The sequence below is a fragment of the Protopterus annectens genome, chromosome 5.part0 (assembly GCF_019279795.1).
Source record: "Protopterus annectens isolate FY-2018-M chromosome 5.part0, PAN1.0, whole genome shotgun sequence".
Classification (NCBI taxonomy): domain Eukaryota; kingdom Metazoa; phylum Chordata; order Ceratodontiformes; family Protopteridae; genus Protopterus; species Protopterus annectens.
Genome location: NC_056735.1, coordinates 1,005,046,217 through 1,005,069,729, shown reverse-complemented (window position 1 = coordinate 1,005,069,729; position 23,513 = coordinate 1,005,046,217).

The window sequence follows — 23,513 nt, the reverse complement described above, 5'->3', positions numbered from 1 at the left end:
TGCATGGGATAAAGCATTTAGGAGCTGCCTCTGTTAATTAATAGCATGGTGCAGTCTTGGGGTAAAATTTTTGACTCCCATCCATAGATCTAAGGTGTGCTTAAAAATGGACAGGGATGAACTTTGTTTTATTTGGGTGGGGAGTCTGTCCACAGCAGCAGTATCCTCTGAAAGAAATATCTGTCCCTCCAAACCATTCTTTTGATGTTTCAGAAGAGGTTTAGATCCGTAGACTGAGTATTTTTGATGCCATTTGACATTTGACTTGCTGATGTGCAGTAAATCCATTGGTAATGGGTCTGAGGATGACTTGTATGGCAGACACAGATCACCTCTTATCAGTCTGTAGGATACTGAGTATAGTGACAGAACTTTGAGTCAGTCCATGTAGGACATGCTGTTTAAGCCTTGTATCCTTTTAACAAGGTATTTCTGTGGGCATTCCAGTTGTTGCATGTGTCTGGACAAATTCTTTCCAAAGGGGGCATTATATTAAATGATTGACCTAATGAGTGCTGAGTACTAGGCAAATCCCTTTGTTTATAAGCTGTGCAATATAGAAGGACTTTTATACAGCAATAGACACATGTTGGTCAAAAGTTAGGTCACTGTCTCTGTAAGTTCCCAAACTTCACCGTATTGTCAGTGTGGTAGTTCCTTGTGATAGATGACATCCCAAAGGATACAATAATGCATTTTTGGCATTTAGTTTAAAACTATGATTTTGGCACAAGTTATTTATTAGAGACAAGCCATCCTGCAGGATGGCTAAGTCATTTGAGGATTCAATGACTGGTTCAAGCTTAGTCACCTGCACAGTTAGTCATCCAGATTTACTTCAGAAATGATCCTTTGTTTTATTAATTAATTTCTATTACCTTTTTGCTCTAGTGCCATAATTGATTTTTTTCTAAATGCATACATCAGATCCAGTATATAATTGTATATTATCAGAATGCAAGTTATTGGTCTATAGTTCTTGGGATGACTTGCAGGTTCCCTTTTAACTAGGCTGCTGTCTGTTTGGGATACACATATAAGTAATTCTTACTTGGGGCTAAATCTTTTGGTAAAGATGTTAACACCTTTAGCCAGACATTAGGCACTATGACTGGGCCTTTGATTTTCTACTCAGGAGCTTTTCATAATTTTGTCTCATTTTCTTTTGCTGTTACTTCAACCCATTTTCATATAATCTACATTAGAGCTTCTTCCTGTTTTCTTTAATTCTTCTATCTGGTTAGCGTAACAGAGTCTTCATAAGTATTTATCCAAAATGCACTTTTTTCTTCTTTTTGGGGGTGTTTCTATTCCTTTTGCTTTGTTTCCCAACTCTATATAAAAGTTTTAGGTCATTGGTGAATTGCTTATTTTGTACTTTTTGTTTATACTGATCTACATACTTACTAAGTTTTTCTGCTTGTGGTGATATTTTTAGTGTATTATTGGAAAGAGTTTAGGATAAATCTGGGCCAGTTTTGATACTGTGCCTTGCTTTTACCATATCTACCTTTCTAAGTATTTTTAGTGATCGATTTCCTTTTCTATAGTCTTCTAACAATAATACTTCTAATGTTACATTTTATAGATTTCCCTGTTTGATGCTTCCATGGTGACATTCTACTTTTTCCCTTCCTTTCCTACTCTGAATTTCTGTAATAACACTTTTATCAGTTATTAGTTTAGCTGCACAGAACTATATCCTATTTACTTTTGTTATATCACATGACTTTCTCTTAATAGTCCTTATTACTGTGTTTATCTGTTTTACTATTCTTCTAACATTTTGCATCTTATTTACTTTCTGTAATAATTTTTTTTCATCTATCATAATATGTCTTATCTATCACTATTAAATCAAGTTGGTCTTCCCTTAGATATTTTTTTCTCGAGTGAGAGCATCTTTATTTTCTGTTTCATGTGAGTCCCCAACAAGAGGCTCCAGAATATGTCCCTCTGGCATATCCTATTCAGATGCATCCTGTGTCACCTGATGATCCTCTATGGACTCCAAATTCTAACACAGGCCATATTTGCAGTAAGTCATGCTGAAGATTTGTAACACTTTAATTGTAGTTTTTTTTTAGTTATGTATATAAGTACCACATGACATCTTCAGACATCAGGCAATAATTTATGAACTGTTTTAAGAAATGTTACCATTGGCTTAGTTTCTTTTTAAAGTTTTTACTGGATTTCAGTTTGTAAAATAATCATAACAATATTTAGAGCCTTAATACCTCCATAAGAGCTTAGAGTCTTAATCCTCTGCACCAACTGACTGAGCTTTACAGTCAGAGATTTGTGAACATAATAAATTAAATAAAAATCAACTAAACCTCACACACAAAAGAAAAAAAAAACAATTTACAGGAGTGTCCATTAACTATCAAGTCATTCAGGTTGTTATACATTACATTAAATCTAAAATGCAGTTATATTTGCTTGTTAATCAGATCTCTAACCTTTGTCTATGCATTGTAGCAAGAGGGTAATCCTGGTTGTTCTTCACTTAATTGCAATGATTTCCAGGTGACATACTTCAATTGCAATATTTATAAATTCTTTGAAGGAGGGTGTAGATTCCTTCTTCCAATTTTGAGTTATTACCTTTCTCGCTATAGATAGTGTAGACCACAAAATGTTGCATTTCATTTTTTAACACATATAGGAATAGGAGTGTTAAAAAGGATTAGTGATTTCGATAAAACAAATTTATCTCCCAAAGAGCCTGTAAAAAGAGATTAATGTTATTCCAATAAGGTGTTAAGACAGTACAGTTAAAAAACGTGTTGCCAATCTGCTTTAAGTTCCTGTTTACATCTCCAGCAAACTTGCTTCTTCTTGAACATTAATTCAGTTTTATGTGATATGAAGAAAGATCAATGCAAACATTTCTAAGTAAAGAGATTTCATCTAAGAGATGAAGTTGTATGTTTAGAAGATAGAACTATTTTTTTATCTTCTTCACTCAGAGGTCTATTATTAATTTGGGAAAATAGTTCCAGTAATTAAATTGTCATTGCAACGTTTTGTTTTTCTACTCACAACTCTATATAATTTAGATAACAGACCATGTCCCAATGCGTTTTGTTGCATTATAAATATTAGATATTTAGTTAGTGTTGTGATAATCTCTTATCCTTGGTTCCATTAACTTAACTTCCCCTTCTACATGTTTTCTGCAGGATTGTAGACTCTAGCCACATGTCGTTATCTAAATTATATTTGTTCTTAATATAATTAACAGAATGTAGTTTTTCATATTTCATTAATTGAAATCAATAAATCAGATATTTCTCTTTAAATCTGATCATTGTTTTTATTTTGAAGTGGGTATGTCGTTTTGGGTATCTGCCATAGGAAATATAAGGGAGATCCATGCCTTATGTGCTAGGTTTCTGTATATACATTTTTTAAAAGTGTTTAATATAGTAGAAATGAAATGGGAATCACTTGTTTGGTGACTTTTTCCTATAAAGTAATTTTTAATAACCAATGTAGACTGTTATCTAGTTTTTTTTTATTTAGTATGAGATAATTATCAGAATATCTATCATGTTTAGAGTTTATAAAAATATTTCCTAAAAACTCTTTCCACTATACTGAGTAAGTGTTATTATCCAACGATATACTGCTTTCATAATGGTTGAAAATAAATATAATTCTAGATCTGGTAGCCTATCCCTCCAGCTGCCCAGTCTCTCATATGATGGTTTAAAGCAATTATTGGTTTACTGGGATAGCAGAGAAATCTCAAAATTAAAGTGTTAAATTCTTTAATACTACTTTTTGTTAGGGGGTAATGTTAGTGGTTGTATAATATATACGATATTTGGTAAGATAATCATTTTGATTATAGATAACCTCTCTTCCTTCATGAAGAAAATTTTATTCCATTTATCTATTAGATTCCTTATATTGTTTATACTGTTAGAATTAATTTATTATATCTTTAATGTTATCCATTATAATTATTCCTAAATAATCCATTTTCTTCTCTTTGACAATATATTTAATTATTTTTGATTCTATTCTTATTTGTATTTTTGGGTAGGATTTTTGTTTTATTGTCGTCAAATGTTAACCCAGATTTTTTTAAATACATCCATTACTAAGAAAACTGCAGATAGAGAATTATCATTGTCATTTAATGTCAGTAAGATGTCATCAGCAAACAGTTGAATTTTGGGGTTTAAATTCTCATTTATGTTAATACCTTTTATATATCTATATTTGATCTGAGAAAATTAACAATTGGTTCCATAATAAGGGTAAAAAGCAGAGGTGAAAGATGAGATCCTTGTTTGGTTCCTTTCAAAGTTTGCATAGAATCAGAAGTAAAAGTACCTATTTAACATATACAAAACAATCATTATAAAGAAAATCATTAAGATGTGTGAAGTTACTTGAGAAATTATATTCTTCTAAAACCATCAAGCGATATTTCCAGTTTACTGAATCAAAAGCATTGTTAATGTGAAGACTCATTAATGTTAAGTCCTCTTTGTTTTATTTGCATAGTCAATTATTTTGATTTTTCTTTTATTATTATCATAAGTATTTCAAGAATTGTCTTTGAAAATAGATAGATTGGACACCAAAATAGATGACTTTAAGAAAAACTCTTCCAAACAAATGGAACAAAGTAATGAAGCTCTTCAGTTATAGAGAAATTAGATTATCGGCATTGAAAACTCCTTGAATGATATGGAAGGAAGACATAAGTGAAGGGGAAAACAATACTGAATTCCTGTTAAAACAGAATAAGTCTTTACTAGCCAAAATAGATGACCTTGAAAACAGATCCCACAGGAACAACATTTATATTTTTTGGTCTACCTGAAGGAACAGAAGGTAACAATATTGTTAATTTCTTGTCTACCTGGCTCCATAAAACTTTAGATTTGCTTGAAGCTCTTTCTTTTGATATAGAAAGAGCAGATAGATGGGTCAGATTAATCCTATATGAAAGTCTGGTACTTCCCTGAGGTCCAGTGTGGTTAAATTTAATTCATCTCAGGATAAAGAACTGATACTCAAATCTACCTGGGCAAAGTCACCACTTAAAGCAGAAGGAAATATTATTCATTTTGATAATGACTGTTCAGCAACAGTGATGTCTAAAAGGAAACAAATGCCTTAGTTTCTTGTATGCTTTTAATGTAATTTACTTGACAATTTTAACTTTACTAGCAGCTTTTACGTTTATCATATTTCTTATCCCTTATCTCCTGATAACTGTTCATACCTTACCCTTTCTGAAAGGAAGATTGAAGCTTGGGTAGAAGCAGTCATTCACCATACCACTGATGTTGCTTACAGGATTTTGTAAATTTACCATGATTAAAGGCAGTAGGATATGATATCCTGCAACTGTGTCGAGATGATAATTTTTAAATGCATGCACATGATTTGGTATCTGGAGACTCACTGAAGAAATCTGCATACATCCCATTCATATTGGCAGTTATGCGAAGTCTCCTTGTTAATGTCTGCCAGGTAGCATGTAATCAGTGCCTGAAACCCATATTTGTTTTAAGTGAAAATTTTAATACTTCACACTGTTCAAACCTGAACACCATGCTGTCATGAGGTACCCTTTTTATGAATAAACACAGCTTGGTCAATTATCTCATAATGTATTTCTATTTAAGTTTTGCTCCTATCAATATTTTGAGATTTTTGGGATTAAAACCCCAAATCATTATCCTGTAATAGATTATGTCGTACATTTGGTAGCAGATCCATATGAAATATTGAAGGTGGTGCAGTGGTTAACATTGTCACCTCACAGCAAGAGGTTCTCTAGTTCTATTCTCGGCTGGGATGCGTTATGTGCAGAGTCTGCATGTCCTCCCTGCACTCACGTGAGTTTCCTTCCACATTTCAAAGCCATGCTTCTGGAGCGTTTCTTTCCAGGCCTCCACTGAAAATAGACTTTGTCTTAGTTGGACTTTCCCAGTCAACAAATGTTAAATAAAAATAAATAAACAAATACTAGTCCCATACAAGTCAAAATAATGGTGAGACAAAGGCCCAAAATCAAGAATAATTTTAAATATTACTCTAATTAATGCACAGAGTTAATAGAAAAGCAAAGTTTTGCATTAACATGCACTTTCAGAACAATATGGTATTCTAATATCTGGCATTATTGGCTGACTGTTATCCTTAGCAATTTACCAGAAAAAAGAATTATGGGGGTAACATATGAAGCAAAATTGGGGATGTCCTGCATAATTAAGGATACTTGAAAGGTATGCTCCTTCTACTAATCCTTGTTAAGTGGTATGTCCATCTAGACATAAATTACCCCAAGACATTATTAGAAGACATGAGAAAGGGAAACCTGCCTAGTGGTGCCCACAGTTATGGGGGAGGTTGTCTATATTTGCTTCTGCCATACATTCATTCACTTCACTACCATTTTTAGGCATTTTGACCTATCAGATAACAAAAGTAGCTTTTTAATGATTTACTTTTTTAATCTCTTTTGTCATCCTGATGAGGGCTATAAATGTTGGTTTTCATAATAATTTATTGCCTCTCACTCATCCACCCTGTCCTATCATGCAGTCCGAAACAAGTGTAAAGAAAAAAATCAAACATGCATCAGCATATCAGAGATCTGTTAAAAGCTGTTCATTATTCATTAATCCCATAAAATATTTTTATCCCACAAAAATATTTTATGAAGTAGAGAATCTGATCCTCAAAGATGTAAAATTAATAGAAATGTTAGCAACCCATCACAGGCAGAATGATTTTGTCAGCTGTATTCAATACTAGCTTTCACCAGGTAAACAGTACCTTCTGACATATCTGCTCTAAAAGTACTAGATGTAGTACCTCTGCTCTGTTGGAGCTCCATGACTAGTTCTTTAACCACCCGAGCTTATTACATCAGTACACTGTGTATTTTATCCAGCCTCATTGTTTGGGATCCATCTCTGACCTTTTGAAAGGCTTCTTAAAAAATTTCCATTTTCAAATACACTACCAAACCAAAGACATTGCACATACAGGACTGTAACCCAGCTGCTGAATCCTGTGGCCTAACTTCCAAAAAAAAATTCATGTCAAAGACTCAGACAATGTAACTCTTACAAATAATACAAAATGTACATGGACTAATGTAAACTTAGAGCTGTCATTGTATGGACCCAACAATCTCTCTCTGGTTTAGCTAGTAGACATGCTTTACTTCCTGGGTAAACAGAAAACTATATTCTCAAAATTAGATAACTCTTTCTAACATTGCACCTATTAGATCAAACATGATGCTTTCTTGCCCTACCCATTACTGCTAGGAGTTATGATCTTTTGGATCTTTTATTTTGCCATTCCTTTCAAAAGTAGTATTTTCATTTTACTATTCATAGGTTCATAGGTAGGTACTAGGCTATCTGCCCGAAGGCATTTATAAGCCTAGCCAGAATGTGTTGTCTTTCGCCGTCCCCTTAGATTAGTTCCCTGTGCCTCTGTCCAGCAGAGCCACTGAAGTGATCCCCGGGGTAAACTTTCTGGTTCCCATCCACTCGTCAATGTTTCTCTTGAAGAGTGCTAGTGAGGAGCTCTGCCTAATGTAGATTGGAATCTTGTTCCAAAGCATGGGAAATCTCTGGGACATGAATCAATCCCTCCAGCACATCCTATTTATTGTTGTGGTGAGGTTTAGATCCCTAGAGTGTGTGGCTCGAGGAGATAAGGTTTTCTTTAGGTGGAGCATGCCCATCCATTCTGGGTTGGACATGGCCTTGTATGTCAGGCAGAGATCACCTCTGAGCAGGCGGTATGCAACTGAGTACAGCTGGAGTTTCTTCAGTCAAGCTGCATAGGGCATCTGTTTGAGGCCAGTGATCCTCTTGGTGAGGTACTTCTGTGGTCTTTCCAGCTGTTGCAGGTGTCTTGTAAGGTACAGCCCAAATGGGGCGTTGTACTTTATGATGGGTATGATGAGTAGAGGGGCACAATAACCTCTTTTGATCTGGATGCAAACCCTTTTGTGATTAGGTGGGCCACATAGAAGGACTTTTTAACCACTTTGGCAATGTGATTATCAAAGGAGAGATTACTATTTTTTTGGGTCCCCAGATCCCTTATTACATTTTCTGTATTTAGGGGACTACCACCTATGTGGTAGTTTGTGGGTACTTTTTATTTCCAAAGGGAATAACTGTGCACTTTTTGGTATTTAGCTTGAGGCCATGATTTTGACACCAGGTATCCGTCTCAGTGAGACCCTTTTGGAGGATATCTGTGTCAGCCGATGAGTCAATTATAGCCCCTAGTTTGCAGTCGTCTGCGAACTTGGTCAGCCATAGTCCTCCTGTGCTTGTCTGTACCTCTAAGAAGTATATGCCGAACAGGAGGGGTCCTAGGACTGAGCCCTGGGGAATGCCACTTGAAACCGGTTTAGAGTCAGACCTAGTTGCCACAACTCTCACCACATGGGTTCTGTCCATGAGCCAATTGTTAAACTATCTTGTGACATAGGGGTTTATGTTCAGGCTGGTGAGCTTGTCTATAATACCAGAATGGGAAATGGTGTTGAAGGCCTTTGCAAGGTCTAAGTAGGCTGTGTGTACCACTTTTCCCTCATCTATAGCCTTGGTAACTGTCTCAAAGAAGTCCACCAGGTTTAGTAGGCATGAGCTGCCCTTAACAAAGCCGAACTGGGTAGGGTCCAGTGTTTGGATGTTCCCAATGTCTCTGCTAATGAGTTCCATGATGATATGCTCCATAGCCTTGTAGACCATGCTAGTCAGGCTTATAGGGCAATAGTTCCCGGGGTCTGTTGTGGCTCCACCTTTGTGGAGTGGAATAACCGTTGCTGTGCACCACTCTATGGGTACATAGCCTGTTGAGATGGTGAGTTTGAACAGTGTGTTTAGGTGAGGGGGTTAGTTCGTCTTTGAGCTCATGTAGGACGCAGCCTTGGATACCATCCGGTTCCATTGATGCTGTGTTTTTGGCTTTGGAGAGGGCTATTTTAACCTGAGTGTCTGTGATTTCAGGGGCTCTACATTCTTCTGGTATGGTTATGGGCCCTTTTGGTGGTGAGAGGGGGGTGAAGTTTGCACTGAGTCTGTCTGCCAGGATGTTGGCAATATCATTTGGTTCAGTGTATTTTGTGCCATTCTGTACTAACTCCGAGCAGATCTGAGCATTGCCACTTAGATTCTTGACATAGCTAAGAATGCCTTGTGGTTATCTTTGGAGTCCTTGGCAAGTTTTCTTTCAAAGCTCGCCTTGGACGATTTTATGAGGGATCGTAGTTTCTTGCCGATACTGATCAGGGATGTCTTCCCTTCTTGGGATTTTACTCTTTTCTGTACTAGTTTCCTCCTTCTGTTGTATAGCTTGTTTATGGCAGGGGTCCACCAGACTGGTTTCCTTTTCTTAGAGGAGTGAGTCTTGGTTTTGCTTGGGATAGCACAATCCATGCATTCTCGTAGGTGCCTGTAAAATGCATTAGTAAAGGATTTTGCAGCTTGGACAGCATTATCCTTTAGCATAGGGACTTTGAAACTTTCCACCTCCATCTTAAGTAACGTGAAGTTTGCTTTTAAAAAGCTTTTCACAGTGGTTTCCTTGTCTGGGGGTGGGGGCAGAATGTTGATATCCAAAGTGATTTGTTTATGGTCAGATCTAACAAGTGAGGAGTTGACCTTCGGTGTGGAACACCAGTCGCCCATGTTGGTGATGACCAGGTGCAATATGTTGTCACCTCTGGTGGGAGTGTTGACCAGTTGTTCCAGGGTGTTTGAGTTTATAAATTCTAGGAAATGTTGGGCAAGGGAGTTAGTACTTGAGTAGTTCTCCCAGTTAATGTCTGGGTAGTTGAAATCACCCAATATTAGGGTGTTTGGTAAGAACTTTATGTTACCCAGTGTTTCCAGAAATGTGGAATGGGGGTCCTGGGACATGGTGGGTGATCTGTAGCAAGCTAAAATTTGAATTGCAGTTTTGCCCATTGTTAGTTGCACGTGGATAATCTCTGAAGCATCATGCTGTGCCACTAACCTGGAGGTGTGGGTATCCTTGATGAATATGGATATTCCCCCGCCTTTTGTATTTCGGTCTGGGTTCTGTGGCCAAAATGTATGGTATGAGTTGTATCCTGGTAGTGCTGGGGTGCTCCCTGGAGCCTTAAACCAGGTTTCTGTTACTGCACATATATCGATTTTCTCCATACTGAGGAGTGCCTCGAGTGTGTACATTTTGAGGTTTAGACTTCTGGCACTGAGTAGTATTACCCTCAGATTTTTGTTACTTGTGCTATTTACGGTGGTGGGTTTGTCTTTTGAGCTTTGCCTAAAAAAGGCACTATGGGGGTGGCAAGAGCCTTGGCCAGTATTCGAAAGTCTAAGGGTGACAGGTGCAAGCCATCTTTAGTGAAGCAGCATGGCTTGTCAAGTATGTCATCCCAGGCAGACCGACACTGGATCTCCTTTGAATGACACCAGAAACTTATCCAATTGTTGAAATTGATATTTTTTTCTTTATACCGTGGTATAATTCTTGGTGAGGGCAGGATGCTACTCAGGGTCAGGGTTATACCGGCCTGGGCTATGTGATCAGAGATGTCTTCCATGTCTCTTTTCATGTAGTCCATGGAGATACAGCTCAGGTCATTCACACCAACATGGACAATGACAGAGTTGTATTTGTACTAGTTCTGGAGTGACCTGAGTGCTTGTGTTATGTGGCGGATCCTGGCACCTGACAGGCAGCTAACAGTAACCTTCTCCTTGTTCAGCCTAGTGAGTGGGACGTCAGTGTGCCTGACTATAGAGTCACCTATTACTAGTATGTTGGGTATGTTATTTTGCCTTGAGGACTGTGATTGCGTGGCACACTGGTTTTGTGAAGTATGTGTTTCATGGTTTGTGTTGGGGGGTGGAGGTTGCTTGGATGTCTGTTTTGGAGGGCTATGTTGCTTTTGCAGATTTTTATTTAGAGCCTCCGAGGATGTTTTCTTGTATTTACGTGTGTTTTTTGCCAGTGCTGATTTAATGGGTTTATGTGAGACTGGTGGTGTTATGCCAGTATTTCCCTTCTCCTCTTGACTGTCTGATCCAGTCTTAGGTTGAGAGAGCTTAGCCTCCAGTTTGGCTGTATAATTGCATCTCTCGCATGTATTAGTGTTTGGTGGTAGGAGGAGAGGGTTGTCTGTGCACATGAGGCAGTTGTAATATTGCCTCAAAATGCCCAGATTCACCAGTTGGACTGGAGAGTAGACCTGAAACTGCCCTTTGGACATGCCTGGATAGGTACAGTAAACTGTTTTACTGAATGGCTGGTAAGGTCGTATAGAGAGCCTTGTCCTTCTGTAGTGCTAGGGTTTATAAGTGCTTGCTATGAGTTTTGAGCAAGTGCCGGGCTGAGAAATGAATGGCTTGAGTGCTTAAGCTGAAAATTTGTCTAGTTCCAAGGGAAAAATTGAAGAGGAGACTTTGTGGAGCTGGGAATAGTTATACCCTAGCTAACTAGCGCTGCCCGGCCCGCAAAACTAGGCAAATGCAGTTTTTATAGCAGGGAAATGAAAGAGATAGAAATTAGCCCCAAATGGCTTATAAACTACTACTTTCTGGGCTGATACCACTCCTCCAGGGACAGATAGGCTGCTCAAAGCTCCCTTCTCTCACAGGTGAACAGAGAGACTGCCTTCTATCCAAGTAAGGTATGGGCAAACACAGAGATTTGTAACACAGCCCTGAATTCAGCACTAACCTGAAAACTGGACTATACTAGCTTAGAAAGGCGGGAAAACAAGTATATATATTTTTTCAGCCCTCTTGAATGCCTGACTTGGGGGCAGAGAGAGATGAAGTCTTCAATGTGATGCAACAAGAAGGAATTTGGACTAAGCTCCTTAGTGGTCTCTTGGACCACATACACATTAACTACCTATCAATCTACAAATGTGATGCTCAAAATTTTGGAATAGAAAGTGTGAATGTGGAAGACTACGTACCTCTCAACCTCTTACAGCAAGAAATCTGGACAAAGCCATAAATAATGGGAAGTCAAAGGTTCTAAAATAGGGACACTTTTTAAATATTGCTCTTACAAAATTGATAGAATAACAGATTTTGCATTAGCAGAATTTTTTGAAGGGTGTGCAGTTTGAAACTCAAATGTGTCTCATTATTTTCTGACTTCAATCCTCAATGATTTGCCAGTGATTTGCCAGAAAACCACAATTTTATGCGAAACAGACCAAAAATATGAGGCAAAAATCATCAGGATCAGTTTGTGAAAATCTGTATAGTTGAGAGGTATGCTATTATAAACTAAGTTTAGAAATATTCTTCCTCTTGCAACATACATAATTTGAGTTGCTGTATATGAGTAGCAGTGCCATTCTCCCACATAAGTGGTACAAAAAGGTGAAACCCCATGTAAGCAAAGCTTTACAGGTGGAGCTGCAAATTTTAGAATTTGCTGTTGTTTGATTCAAGTGTCTGAACTCACATTAATGCACTTATGACAGAGAGAGAGAGAGAGATTTCTAACTATAGAATTACCTAATCAGACCTGATCCTCCAATTGTAAGTTGGGAATTATTTTTAAACATGAAATAATTGCAGGTCTTTTTCCTTTTTTATCACATTGCAAAAGCTTGAAATATTCTTCCTCCAACCAGAAGCAGCTTAATGCCAACAAATCTTTCTGTACTGATTAAAAGCTTTCATATTTACCATTTTTGCATACTATTTTTCTGTTTCCATCCAGCCTTATAGGCAACCATTTGAAATGTCGGGACCCATTAGAGTGAGTCTGAAATAGGGAGACTGAATTGTCCAAAGATTGGACTTCCATATACTAAGTCTGAGATGCCATTTCTCTGAATATTCCGTTTTATCCGAGAAATGATGATCTTGTTCTTGGTATTTATAAGTTTGGGTATTGCAAGAGGCATTGCCCCCCCTACAAAAAGAAGTTTTAAGCGGAAGAGTGATTTTTGAGATTCACTGTTTTCTGGGGTTTTGGTCTTTTTTTGATTTTTGGCACTTGGCATTACAACTGCCAACGATTTAACAGGAAGCCTTCATTATATCCCTGTTCAGCCATTTATTAACTAGCTCTCATCACTCTGATTGTTCACTTCCTTCCTATTTGTGCCATGGAAAAAGACCTAAGTAACTGCATAGCATATTTTATAAAGTTTAGGGCTCCAGTAAAAATCTGGATACTGATTGGAAAAACCCATTGGACTGAGTTATATCATACTATGCCCTGCATCATTTGCTGCATTGAAAGCATTCTAAGTGCATATACATTCAGAGTCTAACCTGATGTTACCTGCAAAGCTTTAGCTCTGTTCATTTACAGTAATTTCATCTGCAGCTTTCTGACTGTTTCCTTACTGCAGGCATGGCAGCTCACCGGGCATACTTATTGATGTGAAAACAATAAACATTACCAGCTCCCAGCCAGTTCACAAAGTAAAAAAGACCATATTTGCAATACACCATCAGGGAAAGTCACTGGTGAATGCTTACTAGAAGCAACTCACATGCACATAGTTATTTTAATCAGTGCTCAGAAAAAATGCAAAGTAAGCAAAATTAAAATGAAAACCAGTATTTTTCAGCTGTGTAGGGCCTAGTAAGAAACACATGCACCTTAAAACGGCATACAGACTCCATCACCATTAGGCCCTCAAGAAAAAAAAAAGATAATCATATTTGCCATCACTAAAAGAATTATTAAAGAAATGTTCAAACTAAACTATGCAGCAGAAATGCATATATAAAAGCAAAGGAACTAAGTGAAGCTGAAACAGGACTGCCCACTTTTTAAAATATAACAAGATACTTGACAACCTAGTAGGTAATACTGCTCAAAAAGAATGATTCTGACTCTACTTATGTTACCTTGTTTCTTTTGTTTCATATACCACTAAGGAAAATCAGTAAAAAAAAAAAAAATATATATATATATATATATATATATATATATATATATATGTGTGTGTGTGTGTGTTTGTGTGTGTATCCACCACTAAAAATCCATGTATGTAGCACACCTACTAATCCTAATCACTTAAACACATTTCTTTTCCCCTCTGCAATTCACTGAGATGGAAATATGTGACAAGTAGGAAAGCCAGAACACACTTATTATACCATGACCCCCCATTAATATTCCAAAACGTGCACGCTGATTGGCCAGCGTGCACGTTGTAAATCGACTTATACTAATGGAAAAAGGTCCGGTCGCCCGGACTTTTTCCATTAGTATAAGTCTCTTTTAAAACACTGTCTCGCTATGTTAAAAGAGTTTAACATAGCGAGACAGGTTTAAAAAAAGCAACGGAAATCTCTGTTGCTTTTTTTAAAGCTGTCTCGCTGTTAAACTCCTTTAACATAGCAACACAGTGTGTAAAAAGCAACGGAGATCTTGCTTTCTCCATTGCTTTTGGCCACAGCTCTGATGTACTGCGTAGGCATGTGCAGTACATCAGAACTGCCGCGGATACCAGACAGCTGCGGAAGGGCAACAAAGAGGCATTATACAATGCCATTATTTAAGAAAAGTAATTATTTCTTTTCTTAAATAATGTCATAGTATAATAACTCACTTCTGGGTATGGGATTTACTCACGGTTGTCTTTGTTTGATCGCCCTCGGGACCAAACCACGCCAACCATGGGTAAATCCCGCATTACCCACACCCAGGCGTGGGTTATTGCTATAATAGCACATGCATGCACACATTCGTATATTTATTCACATGCAAAACTATGACTAGGATGCATAGACACAATCTTCTTCTTCTTTTGCCTGCTCCTGTTAGGGGTCGCCACAGCAGATCAACTGTTTCCATTTCTTCTTGTCTTCTGTATCTTGCTCTGTCACACCATCCACCTGCATGTCCTCTCTCACCACATCCATAAACCTTATCTTAGGCCTTCCTCTTTTCCTGTTTCCTGGCAGCTTCATCCTTAGCATCTTTTACACAATATACTCTACATCCCTCCTCAGCACATGTCCAAACCAATGTAATCTTGCCTCTCTGGTTTTGTCTCCAAACCTTCCAACCTGGGCTGACCCTCTAATATAGTTATTCCTATTCCTGTCCATCCTCATCACACCCAGTGCAAATCTTAACATCTTTAACTGTACCACGTCAAGCTTTGACTCCTGCCTTTTTGTCAATGCTACTGTCTCCAACCCATATAACATAGCTGGTCTCATTACCTTCTTGTAGACCTTCCCTTTCACTCTTACTGGTACTCGTCTGTCACAAATCACTCCTGACACTCTTCTCCACCCACTCCATCCTGCCTGTACTCTCTTCTTCACCTCTCTTCCACACTCACCATTACTCTGAACTGTTGATCCCAAGTACTTAAACTCATCCACCTTCGCCACCTCTGCTCCCTGCATCCTCACCATTCCTCTATCCTCCCTCTCATTCACACACATATATTCTGTCTTAGTCCTGCTGACCTTCATTCCTCTTCTCTCTAGACCATATATCCACCTCTCCAGGGTCTCCTCCATATGTTCCCTACTCTCACTACAGATCACAATGTCATCTGCAAACATCATAGTCCACGGGGACTCCTGTCTGATCTCATCTGTCAACCTGTCCATCACCATTGCAAATAAGAAAGGGCTCAGAGCTGATCCTTGATGTAATCCCACCCCCACCTTAAACGTATCCATCACTCCCACCGCAGACCTCACTGCTGTCACACTACCCCCGTACATATCCTGTACCAGTCTTACATACTTCTCTGACACTCCCGCCTTCCTCATACAATACCACAACTCCTCTCTAGACACCCTGAAATATGCTTTCTCTAAATCCACAAAGACACAATGCAACTCCTTCTGACCTTCTCCATCAACACTCTCAGAGCAAACATCGCATTTGTAGTGCTCTTTCCCAGCATGAAACCATACTGCTGATCACTAATCATCACATCCCTTCTTAACCTAGCTTCCACTACTCTTTCCCATAACTTCATGCTGTGGCTGATCAGTTTAATCCATCTGTAGTTACTACAACTCTGCACATCACCCTTATACTTAAAAATCGGTACAAAAACACTTTTTCTCCATTCATCAGGCATTCTCTCACTTTCCAAGATTTCATTAAACAATCTAGTTAAAAACTCCACTGCCATTTCACCTAAACACCTCCATGCTTCCACAGGTATGTCATCTGGACCAACAGCCTTTCTGTTCTTCATCTTTTTCACAGCTATCCTTACTTCCTCCTTGCTAATCTGCTGCACTTCATGATTCACTATCCGCACATCATCCAACCTTCTCTCCCTCTCATTCTCTTCATTCATCAGCCCCTCAAAGTACTCTTTCCATCTGCTCAACAGACTCTCCTTGCTTGCGAGTACATTTCCCTCATTATCCTTTATCACCCTTACCTGCTGCACATCTTTACTAGCTCGGTCCCTTTGTCTAGCCAGTCGGTACAGGTCCTTTTCTCCCTCCTTAGTGTCCAGCCATTTATACAACTCTTCATACGCCTTATCCTTAGCCTTCGCCACCTCTCTCTTTGCCATGCACCTCATCTCCTTATACTCTTGTCTACTTTCTTCATCTCTTTGACAATCCCACTTCTTCTTCACCAACCTCTTTCTCTGTATACACTCCTGTACTTCTTCATTCCACCACCAAGTCTCCTTGTCCTCCTTCCTCTTTCCAGATGTAACACCAAGCACCTTTCTAGCCACCTCTCTTACTAGCTCTGCTGTAGTTACCCAGCTATTCGGTAACTCTTCACTGCCACCCAGTGCCTGTCTTAACTCTTCCCTGAACATCACCCCACAACTACCCTTTTTCAATTTCCACCATCTGATCCTTGGTGCTGCCCTCACACTCATCCTCCTCTTCTTGATCACCAATGTCATCCTGCAAACCACCATCCTCTGCTGCCTAACTACACTTTCCCTTTCCGCCACTTTACAGTCTCCAATCTCCTTCAGACTGGCCCTTCTACATAAGATACAATCCACCTGTGTGCATCTTCCTCCACTCTTGTATGTCACCCGCTATGTATGTCATCATGCATAGACACAATACCCAGTACTAATTATCAACCAGGCAAAGAGTGCAGAGATTTAAAGATAAAGTGTAATACATGTTGCTGCAAGCTATCCCACATAGTGAGCTCCCAAATATTAGCACTGTGCAGTTCATCTATAAATCACAGTCCAATTAGGAGCTGCCACTTCACAAAATTAGAAACAGTGCAAAGGACGAATTTGAAACAATACAGAAGTGCAGTGGTTAGCATTGTCGCTTCACAGCAAGAGGCCCTCCAGTTCAATTCCTGGCTGGAGCTCCTGTGTGGAGTCTGCATGTCCTCCCTCCAGTTGACTGAGTTTTAAAGACACACAGGTAGGTGCGTATGTGTATGTGTGTGCCTCCTGTGAAGGTTGAATGCCAGGCTGGCAACTCAACACTGTAAAAACACCACTGCCAATCAATCTGCGGACCAGTAATCCACTGTGGTGACTCCTAACTGGGAAAAGTCGAAAGACATTGCTTTTACACAAGTAAAATTCACATTATAATTAATCTTAATAAGTTGTTTCCCCAATTTTTTAACCCATAGAAATAAATAAGTAAATAATAATAATAATGTGTACATACACTTAAGGTACACAGACTGACTTCTATCAGAGCAACGCTTAGTGGACAAAATAAGACAGCCATAAGACATACCAAAAAGCTATGCCATGAAAATAAATATATATAACAAAGTCTGTATTTCCCTGTTAGTATAAAAAAGGATCAAAACAGCTAATTAAACAGGAGTAAGACTTCATATCATATCATATATGTCATATCGGGAACAGGAAGCAGCAATCATTTACTTCAGATCAAAAATAAGATAGAAAATCAAAACAAATTAAAATATCAAATGAAAAACTATGGCAAGCCCATTTAATAATACATTTTAGCTGTCAAACACAATAGACTTAAATTGCTGGAAGACATTGTATAAATACATAAAATAATGAATGTATAAATAAATACATTTTATGCAGGAAATGGCCTAAACAATGAAAAAAAGCACCATCAGCTTTAGCACCTACAAACAACAAAAACAGTAATACTATTATCTCTGGAATAATAAAGATCCAGAACCTACACGGGAGAAAATACCTTAAAGATATGATGTCATGTATAACTACCAAACCTTTTGACAAGATATCAGAACAATAGCAGTTCAAATCCTTACACAAGATTGAGTGGCATTGACAGAGGAGAGAGGAAAAAATACATCTCAACAAAGAACAAAACAACAAGACAAAACCCTGAGTAAAATATGGGATGAATTTTTAATTTACTGAACATAAGCCAAGTGTCTTGTACTTGTCATGGACATAGACATTGATAACAAGTTTTCTTTTCTTAACTCTCCTTTTACTGTTCCGCAGCCCAGCACTGAGCCTCCAACGGATCCCTGCCCCTCCCCTCAGCTCTTCTGGGCATTCTGTTTTTTCTATAATGGACATCTTCCTTACTTGCTTAAGGAACAGACTTATAAGACCAGAAGTTCTCATTGTCCTTACAAAGATAAAAATAGATTTTAATGTATAGGTAGACACACTGAAAAAAAGAGTACCTATTTATAGAATAAATTATTGAGTCAACATCAAAGCCTCTTTTGGAATGTGCGATTTCTTCACTCAGTAAGTGACAAAATTGATACAAGTTTTTCTAGATATTATGTTTATGCTGTATTGTTATATTTAATCCATTACATAGCATTAGCACTTTTATCACACAAGTAATAATGCCATTGGGTGTGCAGTTGTAGAAATAATGCATACTCAGGGCATGTTCTGAGGCCCAATGCTACAGGTAGAGGGCCTGTACATCCCCTGAAGGGCATTATTTACAAAATAACACACACACACATGGGGGACATTATTGCACTTAGAGAATGAGCTGTCTTTTCATTCATTTTGTATTTGATTTTTTTTCTTTTTAATTGCTGTGTATATTCCTTTAGCATTCTTTTAGCATTTTAGATATAAGTACTTCCTCTGCGTAATGTTTCAAATTTAGTGTAGCATATGCAGATCTTAGAGGAAGTATTTTATGGAGTATGCAAGTTTACTGAGTATTTAATGATACAGACACACACACACACACACACACACACACACACACACACACACACACACACACACACACACACACACACACACACACATTCAGAAGCAGAGGCAGACATGCAAATATATAAATAAAATAAAAACATACACATTCAAAAATGCAGACAGACACACACACATGCATATAAACAAACATTCAGATACACATACACACACGCACAAGCAGAAAAACACAAACACACCAATTATAACCAACTTCAAACTTTCATGTTATTGAAAAAAAAAACATAACCTTTCCTTCCTTCAATTTATATTTATGTTTAACTATAAAAACACAGAGACCTAAACAGACTCGATACTGATAGATATTAAGAGGTTCATACTTGTTAAATCAAAACATCCTGCTGGGCCTCCTGTTGTAGTCAGTGCTTGATCTTTCACTCTCTCACTCACTTCCACTTTCATGCATACAGGCATGTACACTCACACACTTGCAGAAAGAAACATAATCATGCATGTATTCACATATGTTGTGTACACACACACACACACACACACACACACACACACACACACACACACACACACACACACACATATAACAGAATGCTTTTCTGTTTTCAATTTTTTATTTTTCATTTTAATTTTATGATCACTAAAATAGTGGCCATTTACTTTTAAAGTGTTTGAACTTCATGGTAGCACTTAATGTTTTGCTGTGAAGTGATGGCCTGTTTTTTTTCAGTGGGTATTACTTGTACATTGATACCCTGCTGTAGAACATTCATTCTCCAGTCAGCGTGGCAATGTGCAGGTTACCCATTCTCTAATACCTTTGATATTCTTCCACTGTTTATTCAAATATAATTATCGCTACTTCACTTTTAGGTTCATAGGTAGGTGCAAGGCTATCTACCCGAAAGCATTTATAAGCCTAGCTTTCGCCACCCCCTTAGATTAGTTCCCTGTGCTTCTGTCTAGCAGAGCCACTGAAGTAATCCCTAGGGTAAACTTTGTTTCCCATCCACTCGTCAAGGTTTCTCTTGAAGAGTGTTAGTGAGGAGCTCTGCCTAATGTAGATTGAAATCTTGTCGAAAAGCATGGAAAGTCTCTGGGACAGGAATCTATCCCTCCAGCATGTTCTGTTTATTGTTGTGGTGAGGTTTAGATCGCTAGAGCATGTGGCTCGAGGGAATATGGGTTTCTTTAGGTGGAGCATGTCCATCAATTCTGAATAGGACATGGCCTTGTATGTCAGGCAGAGATCACCTCTGAGAAGGCGGTATGCAACCGAGTACAGCTGGAGTTTCTTCAGTCAAGCTGCATAGGGCATCTGTTTGAGGCCAGTGATCCTCTTGGTGAGCTACTTCTGTGGTCTTTCTAGCTGTTGCAGGTGTCTTGTAAGGTACATCCCAAATGGGGCGTTGTACTCTATGATTGGCCTGATGAGTGATGAGTAGAGGGGCACAATGACCTTTTTGATCTGGATGTGAACCCTTTTGTGATTAGGTGGGCCACATAAAAGGATTTTCTAACCACGTTGGCAATGTGATTATCAAAGGAGAGATTACTATCTACTTGGGTCCCCAGATCCCTTATTACATCTTCCATATTTAGGGGACTACCACCTATGTGGTAGTTTGTGGGTACTTTGTTTTTTCCAAAGGGGATGACTATGCACTTTTTGGCATTTAGCTTGAGGCCATGATTTTGACACCAGGTATCCATCTCAGTGAGACCCTTTTGGAGGATGTCTGTGTCAGCTGGAGAGTCAATTATAGCCCCTAGTTTGCAGTTGTCTGTGAACTTGGTCAGCCATAGTCCTCCTGTGCTTGCCTGTACCTCTGAGAAGTATATGCTGAACAGGAGGGGACCTAGGACTGAGCCCTGGGGAATGCCACTTGTAACCAGTTTAGAGTTGGACCTAGCTCCTGCAACTCTCACCATGTGGGTTATGTCCGTGAGCCAGTTGGCAACCCATCTTGTGACATAGGGGTTTATGTTCAGGCTGGTGAGCTTGTCTATAATACCAGAATAGGGAATGGTGTCGAAGGCCTTTGCGAGGTCTAGGTAGGCTGTGTGTACCACCTTTCCCTCATCTATAGCCTTGGTAACTGTCTCAAAGAAGTCCATCAAGTTTAGGAGGCATGATCTGCCCTTAACAAAGCCGAACTGGGTAGGGTCCAGTGTTAATGAGTTCCGTGATGAGGGGCTTCATAGCCTTGCAGGCCAAGCTAGTCAGGCTTATAGGGCAATAGTTCCCAGGGTCTGTTGTGGGTCCACCTTTGTGGAGTGGAATAAACGTTGCTGGGTGCCACTCTATGGGTATGTAGCCTGTGGAGAGGCTGAATTTGAACAGTGTGTTTAGGTGAGGGGTTAGTTCATCTTTGAGCTCATGTAAGACGCAGCCTGGGACACCATCCGGTCCCATTGATGCTGTGTTTTTGGCTTTGCAGAGGGCTGTTTTAACCTGAGTGTCTGTGATTTCAGGGCTCTATATTCTTCTGGTATGGTTATGGGCCCTTTTGGAGGTGAGAGGGGGGTGAAGTTTGCACTGAACCTGTCTGCCAGGATGTTGGCAATATCAGTCGATTCAGTGTATTTTGTGCCATTCTGCACTAACTTCAAGCAGATCTGAGCATTGCCACATAGATTCTTGACATAGCTAAAGAATGCCTTGTGGTTATCTTTGGAGTCCTTGGCAATTTTTCTTTTGAAACTAGCCTTGGATGATTTTATGAGGGATCATAGTTTTTTGCTGATACTGATCAGGGATATCTTCCCTTCTTGGGATTTTACTCTTTTCTGTACTAGTTTCCTCCTTCTATTGTAAAACTTGTTTATGGCAGGGGTCCACCAGACTGGTTTCCTTTTCTTGGAGAAGTGAGTCATGGTTTTGCTTGGGATAGCACGATCCATGCATTCTTGTAGGTGCCTGTAGAATGCATTAGTAAAGGATTTTGCAGCTTGGACAGCATTATCCTTTAACATGGGGTCTTTGAAACTTTCCACCTCGGTCTTAAGTAACGTGAAATTTGCTTTCGAAAAGTTTTTCATGGTCTTTTCCTTGACCGGGGGGTGGGGGCAGAATGTGGATACCCAGAGTGATTTGTTTATGGTCAGATCTAACCAGCGAGGGGTTGACCTCCGGTCTGTAACACCAGTTGCCCATGTTGGTGATGACCAGGTCCAATATGTTGTCACCTGTGGTGGGAGTGTTGACCAGTTGATCCAGGGCATTTGAGTTTATAAATTCTAGGAAATGTTGGGCAAGGGAGTTAGTACTTGAGTAGTTCTCCCAGTTAATGTTTGGGTAATTGAAATCACCCAATATTAGGGTCTTTGGTAGGACCTTTATGTTTCCCAGTGTTTCCAGAAATGCGCAATGGGGGTCCTGGGATATGGTGGGTGATCTGTAGCAAGCTACAATTTGAATTGCAGTTTTGCTCATTGTTAGTTGCACTTGGATGATCTCTGAAGCATCGTGCTGTGCCACTAACCTGGAGGCGTGGGTATCCGTGATGAATATAGCTACGCCCCCACCTTTTTTATTTCGGTCTGGGTTCTGTGGCCGAAATGTATGGTATGAGTTGTAGCCTGGTAGTGCTGGGGTGCTCTCTGGAGCCTTAAACCAGGTTTCTGTTACTGCACATATATTGATTTACTCCATACTGAGGAGTGCCTCAAGTGCATTTTTTTTAATGTTAGACTTCTGGCATTGAGTACCATTGCTCTCAGTTTTTTGTTACTTGTGATATTTACGGCGGTGAGTTTGTCTTTTGAGCCTTGCCTAAAAAAGGCACTATGGGGGTGGCAAGAGTCTTGGGCCAGTATTCAAAAGTCTAACGGTGACAGGTGCAAGTCATCTGTAGTGAAGCAGCGTGGCTTGTAAAGCATGTCATCCCAGGCAGACAGACACTGGATCCCCTTTGAATGACACCAGAAACTTAGCCAATTGTTGAAATTGATATTTTTCTTTATACTGTGGTATCATTCTTGGTGAGGGCAGGATGCTACTCAGGGTCAGGGTCATACCAGCCTGGGCTACGTGATCAGAGAGCTCTTCCATGTCTCTTTTCATGTAGTCCAGGGAGATACAGCTCAGGTCATTCACACCAACATGGACAATGACAGAGTCATATTTGTACTTGTTCTGGAGTGACCTGAGTGCTTGTGTTATGTGGGAGATCCTGGCACCCAACAGGCAGCTAACTGTAACCTTCTTGTTCAGCCTAGTGAGTGGGATATCAGTGAGCCTGACTATAGAGTCACCTATTACTAGTGTGTTGGGTATGTTATTTTGCCTTACGGGCTGTGATTGTGTGGCACACTGGTTTTGTGAAGTATGTGTTTCATGGTTTGTGTTGGGGTAGAAGTTGCTTGGATGTCTGCTTTGGAG